We start from the raw sequence: 6,424 nt of genomic DNA on the forward strand, positions 1-6,424 counted from the left end.
GATCACAAATTTTCACAGGGACTTGTCAGCAGTTTTTAGGTTAGAAACGGACATACCCTGGTCTTTCTCAGGATTGGTAGTCACCAGTCTTTGGAACCTTAGGACTTCTACCTGCAATTAGGGGATCCCTGTGTATGTATTTAAAATAATTTCTTATAGTTAAAAATCAGGTGGTTTTGGTTTGTTCCAATTCTCATTTAAGTATCAGGTAAGCCTTAGTTAGGTGGGACAAGTGCTTTGTCCTGAAGACCAGCAACAACAAAAAACACTGCAATGGAAGTTTGTCTAAGAAGGCGAGATCGCTGTTATGATAGCACTACCATCCTTTTGAATTTAGGGTAGTCAGGCTGAAAACAAAAATAAATTGGAGGTGATGCTGAGAAAATAAGCAGCAACTTTAATGTTGGTACAACTATTTATTTTCATCGTTATACCTGAATACTGTAAGTAGATCAGTAGGTGGTCCCCAAATCTGCAGTGTTAGTACCACCTGGGAACTCTGTTAGGAATAAAGATCCTGACTCCCTCTCCCGTTTATAGAATCAGAAGCTCAGTGCTTGCCCAGCACTCAGTAGTTAAGCAGCGCTGCAGATGGCTGAGGTGGCTGGTCTTTCAGAACACCTCCCAACCCCAGGAAAAGGAACAGAAGTGGGGAGAGAGTAGCCATCTGCTCTGAAGGAAGCTTTCAGGGGAGAACCTTTGAGCTACAATTGTTACAAAGATAAGCTTCAGAAAGCCCTCTCCCTACTCAGCTGGGAAATTATCCTTCAATCATGTTCTGAACTATAACTTTCAAAATGCATTCCCGGGGGCTCCTGCTGGTGGAGCTGGATGCCTTGGAGAGTCAAAAAGGATAATGAGGAAGCAACCCAGGTGTTAAATGGAGAGACACAATGCAGTCCACCATTCAGTGGAATATCATTCAGCCTTAAAAGGAAGGAAATTCCAACACCTGCTACAATGTGGATGAACCTTGAGGGCTCCAAGCTTCATGAAACAAGCCAGTCACAGAAGGACAATACTGTACAGTTCCATTCATAGGAGGTCCTTAGAATTTTCACATCCATAGAGACTGGACGTAGCACAGTAGGTGCAGGCAGCTGGGGAAGAGATGGAGGAATGGGGATGGACTTTCAGTCTGGGAAGATGGAAAGTTCTGGAGGTGGATGGAGATGATGATTGCACAGCCATGGAGATGTGCTGAACGCCACAGAACTGGACATTTGAAAATGATTTAAAGGTTAAAAAATATAGAGAGAGATATAGATATATATGGAATGACTACTCGGCCCTATAAACATATAACTTATCCATGAGTCCATATTGGAGCAACAAAACTCATTCACAACCTTAGAAGGTGACCTTCATCTCCACTTCTCCACTTCTGATAATCTGAAACCAGCCCCTGTGGATGCCTGCTAGATGCCAAGAAGGAGAAATAAATTTTCAACAGAAGAGCCATGCTGTTGTCATCCTAGTTCAGTGAGCATTGTTAGCAACGCAACCTATTTGGTTCATGCATCTGCACTTTGGGCAACATGGACAGCTAGAACAACCCCTGAGGTTGGAGGATCACCCTCCAACACGGCTCACTCATCCACAACTGCCAAAGTTATTGCTGGGTTTCTCCTCAGGGTGGCTTGGGCTTCCTTGTGGCATGGCGGCTGAATCTCAAGAATAAACGTCCCAAGAGAATCAGGCAAAAGTTGCATGACCTTGTATAACCTAGCCTTGGAAGTTACGTGGAGTCACTTCCACTATAGTCCAGGCACACCCAGGTTCAAGGGGGAAGGAACAGAGACCCATCTGTTCACTGGAGGAGTGTAAAAGTTCCATTATAAGAAGAGCATGTGGGGCAGGAAGAGCGGCACACACCTGTCATCCCAGTGACTTGGGAGCCTGGAACAGAAGGATCCCAAGTCCCAGGCTAGCCTGGGCAACTTGGTGAGACTCTGTCTCAAAATAAAAATTGCTGAGGAGTTCAGTGGTACAGCACCTCTGGATTCAACTCCCAGTACCACAAAAAAAAAAAAAAAAAAAAAAAAAAAAAAAGAAGAAGAAGAAGAAAGAGGAGGAGGAGGAAGAGAAAAAAAGATGGAGGAGGAGGAAGAGGAAGGGTAGAAGGGGAACAGGCATGTGGGGTAGAGGTACTGTTGTAGCCATTTTGGAAAATGCACATTTTTCCAAAACATTATCTCCAAAACCCTTACCCTGAGTAATTACAGATGATGATTACAGACGTTATTTAATTTGCCCTTAAATAAAGTGAAGCCCTTAGTCTGCAGCATTGTCTGCAAGGTCAAGGACCAGAAGGGTAGCCTGGTGTGGACACCCTCTCTTACATCTTCCCTCACTGCCTGCTGCCCGTTCCTTCCTGGACACACTGAGCAGCCGCTGCCTGGAACCATCTCCCCTAAGAGGCCACTTGGCTCCCCACTTTACCTTCTCCAAATCTTTGCTCAAATTACCTTCTCAGTGGGATCTCTTCTGACTACCTTATTTATCCTGTCACTCCACCTTAGTCCCCCAATGCTCTTCCTCCTTTTTAAATTTTTTCCGTTTCCACAACACTTACAACCTACTGACACACACGCAGTTGCTTATTAAATTTTGTCCATCTCCCCCAGCTCGAATGGCAGCTCCCAGAGAACAATATATTTTTTTCTTTTTTGTGATATATTCTAAGCATAGTGCCTAGCACATAATAGGTGTTCGATAAATATTTGTTGCAAAAATGAAATGATACTGAATAGTGAGAAGCTTAGCTTCTTTTTTTTTTTGAAGCTTAGTTTCTTGTCATTTTTTTCTAGTCCCCCTGATTTCTTCTAAGAGAAAGTGTTAGCTTGATGCTTATTCATCTTTGACGTCTCCCTAGCAACTTTTTAAAAATGCAAATTTGTGAGAGAAATAAATGAGCATTATTTTTTTAAGTCACCTGTCTGATGACAAAGAAAACAGCCCTGGGGGTCAGAGCCCACCCTTGTAGGTGGTAGTTTCTAGTGCAAGGTCTCCCAACCTTACCTGACATTGAAATCTCCTGGGGACCTTTAAAATATACCCAGGCTCTGCCCCAAGAATTCTGGCTTCCTTCTTGGGGAGCGGCAGAGACCACCCCTCCGCTCCCCCCCCCCCCCCCGGGGATTCCAGAGCCCCTGGTTTGAGCAGCACTGAGCTACAGTTATTAACACTTTTTGTGTTACTGTATCTAGTTCTGTGGATACTTTTGACCTATAACAGATCACTTACCAGAGGATACAATGTTTCCTATTTTAACATATCAATGTAAGCAAAGAGAATAGATTTTTTTTAAACAGAAAAAATGATTATTTGAGGATCTGTAATTGGTCATGTTAAATCTGTTTAACGGCAGCATCTTACGTGCTATCTCAATGTTACAAAAAATGAAACAGATATAGACAGGGCATTCCACTCCCGCCGCCCCCTCCCAGGCCCCACAGTTAAGAGGAGCAGTTTGCCTGCCTTTTGACATCTGCTCTGTACGCAGCCCGGCTCCATCCAGTCTCTACCGCCCTCTAGTGATCTGGTTTGTTTGCACCCAAGGGGAGGACCTGAAGGTTCACCTGCATTTCCCCTTGTAGCTGGTCCAGCCCTTGGGGACATTTTTGGACCCTCTTTCAGGCTTAGCCTCTGCTCTCTGCACCTCACAGTTTGGCAGCCAGCCACAAATGTACACACAGCCACCTGTCACAATGTCAAAGGTGACACCAAGGTGACCATCTCCAGCAGCGCCTCGTGGCCAGCCAGCAGAGACCTGCTGGAGTGTGGGTCTTTAAGGCAGAGAAATTCTTGATTGTCACACTGAGGCCTTGGACATCCATAAGCAATGGGGGACCCTGAATGGTTTGGGAGTGAACCGAAAATATGTAACAAGAAGACCTCAAAAGCAGCAGCACCCTGAACATTTGGATTTCCCCTCTTAAACCACCCCCTTTTCTGGTAATGGTCTCTTGATTTGGGAGCTCCCTCCTCCCAGGGCCAGTGTAAGCATTTAAGGCACCTCTGTGTGAAGTTTTAGCACCCTCCTGGGACAATGCCAGCTAATGGCAGGTCACAGGGCTTCCGAGAGGACTGCTGCCCCCAGCTGCCCCTCCCCCACTCTCAGACCACACACGCTGTGGAACTACCCTGTCCCCACTCCCAGTGAGGAAGTCCACCTCTGGCCTGAGTAATCCAAAGGCATGCATCCCTCTAGCTACTGGGACTGGTTTAAAGATGGGCCCATGACCTAAACTTGTCCATGAATGACTCTGGGAGTTTCTTAAATTTTCAATAGAGGTCAAATTTACCTGACATAACATTTAACCATTAACCACGTTAAAGTGTCCAATCAGGGTGGTGTTTAGAACTGTCACGATGTTATGCAAACATCACCCCTGTTTCTGAGATGTGTTCATCACCCCAAAAGGAAACCATGCCCATCGAGCCATTAGTGACTCACACCCCTCCCTGTTTTTGGCAACCACAGAATGCTGTCTCTGTGGATCTGCCTGCTCCGCACATGAAAGTAAGCAGACTCAGTAGGTGCCCTTTTATGTCATCTGTTGGTAAGCACTGTTTAGATTTCACACCAGAGCCACATAAGCCAGGAAAGAAAGGAAAGAGAAATGGGGGAGAAGCTTCTTCTACCACTTCACCCCCCCCCCCAGCCACCCTGAGAGATTTCTGAACTGAGGTTCTTAATTTTGGGAGGTGGGGGATTTACTGGGGATTGAACCCCAGGGGTGCTTTATCACTGAACTACACCCCAGCCCTTTTTATTTTTATTTTGAGATAGGGTCTTGCTAAGTTGCCCAGGCTGGCCTTGAACTTGTGGTCTCCTGCCTCAGTCTCCCAAGTTCTGGGATTATGGGTATAGAAGTTTTTAACTTATAGGGGGTCAAAGAGCCCTTTAGGGAATTTCATGGAAGCACATCTCCTATGCCCCCAAACATACCCAGACACACAGCATTTTGTAGATAATGTCACAATTTTACAGAAACTCCTCCTTCTAGTACCTCAATCAGTCACAAATGAAGATCCTCTGGTTTCTAAAACTAAACAGAAGGACCCAGAAGCAGGAGACCCAGAATCCAGATTCAATTCTACTGATGACAGTGATACAAAGAGTTTTGGGGAAAGGCTGACCTAGCTTCAAGCCTAGGATGTGTGATCTTCAGCAGGTCACTTGCCCTCTCTGGGCCACAACTATAATATGAGAGTGTTCATGTCTATCTGAAGGTATGCACTCCAGAGGTCTAGGTGATTTGCCCCAACACTAATCTTTTGCAGACAATGTGAAATCGTCACGGACACTGAAACCCATTCAGGGCTCTCAACTTAAGAACCTCCAACTAATGTGTTCCTCCTCATTTACTAAGCTTAGGCAACAGTTCGCTTTCTGTTGCTCTTGCTTGCAAGTTCACTCGCTCCACAAGGGGATGCTTGCCATCCCCTGGGCACCCTGCCTGAGCACCCATTTGAGAGGACGGCTCTCCAGCCCATCACTCCCTGGAACATCGCTGATTCACCTTCTCTGTAACACCCATTGGTGTCTCTAAGTGCCTTGGTCCTGCGTCTTCTTGTTTGTCTGACATCTGTCTCCTTCCTTGGGTTAGGGACTTCAATGTCAGCTGTCTTGCAAAGAGCCTAGTGTCTGGCCTGTAGCTAGAACTCCATGTGTACCTTTGTTGAAGGGATGAATGAATGAATGAATGAATGAATGAATGAATGAGCAGGAGGAAGATGCACGGGAAAGGGACTGGATAACTTAGGCAGATTAATGAATAAACAAATGGTTGGCTAAACTGAATGGATGGAAGGATGGATAGAAGGATGGATGGGCAGATGGGTGGATAGATGGATAGATTAAAGGATGGGCAGATGGATGGGTGTTTGCAAGACATATACTAAGCATGTCACATACGTCAACTTGTTTTATGCACGTGAAAATTCCTATGAAGGAAGAAACACTATTTATGGATAAGAGGCTTGAACTTCAAAAGTAGGATAAATCACATCCTGAAGATTATACAGCTAGAAATGGTCAAGTGGGAATTCAAGCTTAGGTCTGTCTGGCCCCAGGCCATAGGCTCTTAACCACCCTGAAAAGCATCCTCCTACCCCACCACAGCGGTCCCAGCTGCCCAGCTCTTCTCTGATGCCCCACGCTCCACGGTGCTTGGTTTGTCCAGTGTGGGCTTCCATTTCCCTCAGCTATTTGCCATTCATGACTTGTTCCCCATGAGTTCAGAGGCCCGCGTGGGAGGTCTGTGAGGTCTCTGCATGCACACTTGTGGGTGCACAGTTGGGTGTCTGGGTTGGGTGCAGTGGTGCACATCAAATCCCAGCAACTCGGGAGGCTGAGGCCGGAGGATCACAAGTTCCTTGCCAACCTCAGCAACGTAGTGAGACCCTGAGCGATTTA

The sequence above is a fragment of the Spermophilus citellus genome (genome assembly GCF_964194105.1).
Source record: "Spermophilus citellus genome assembly, chromosome: 3".
In the NCBI taxonomy this organism is placed as follows: Eukaryota; Metazoa; Chordata; class Mammalia; order Rodentia; family Sciuridae; genus Spermophilus; species Spermophilus citellus.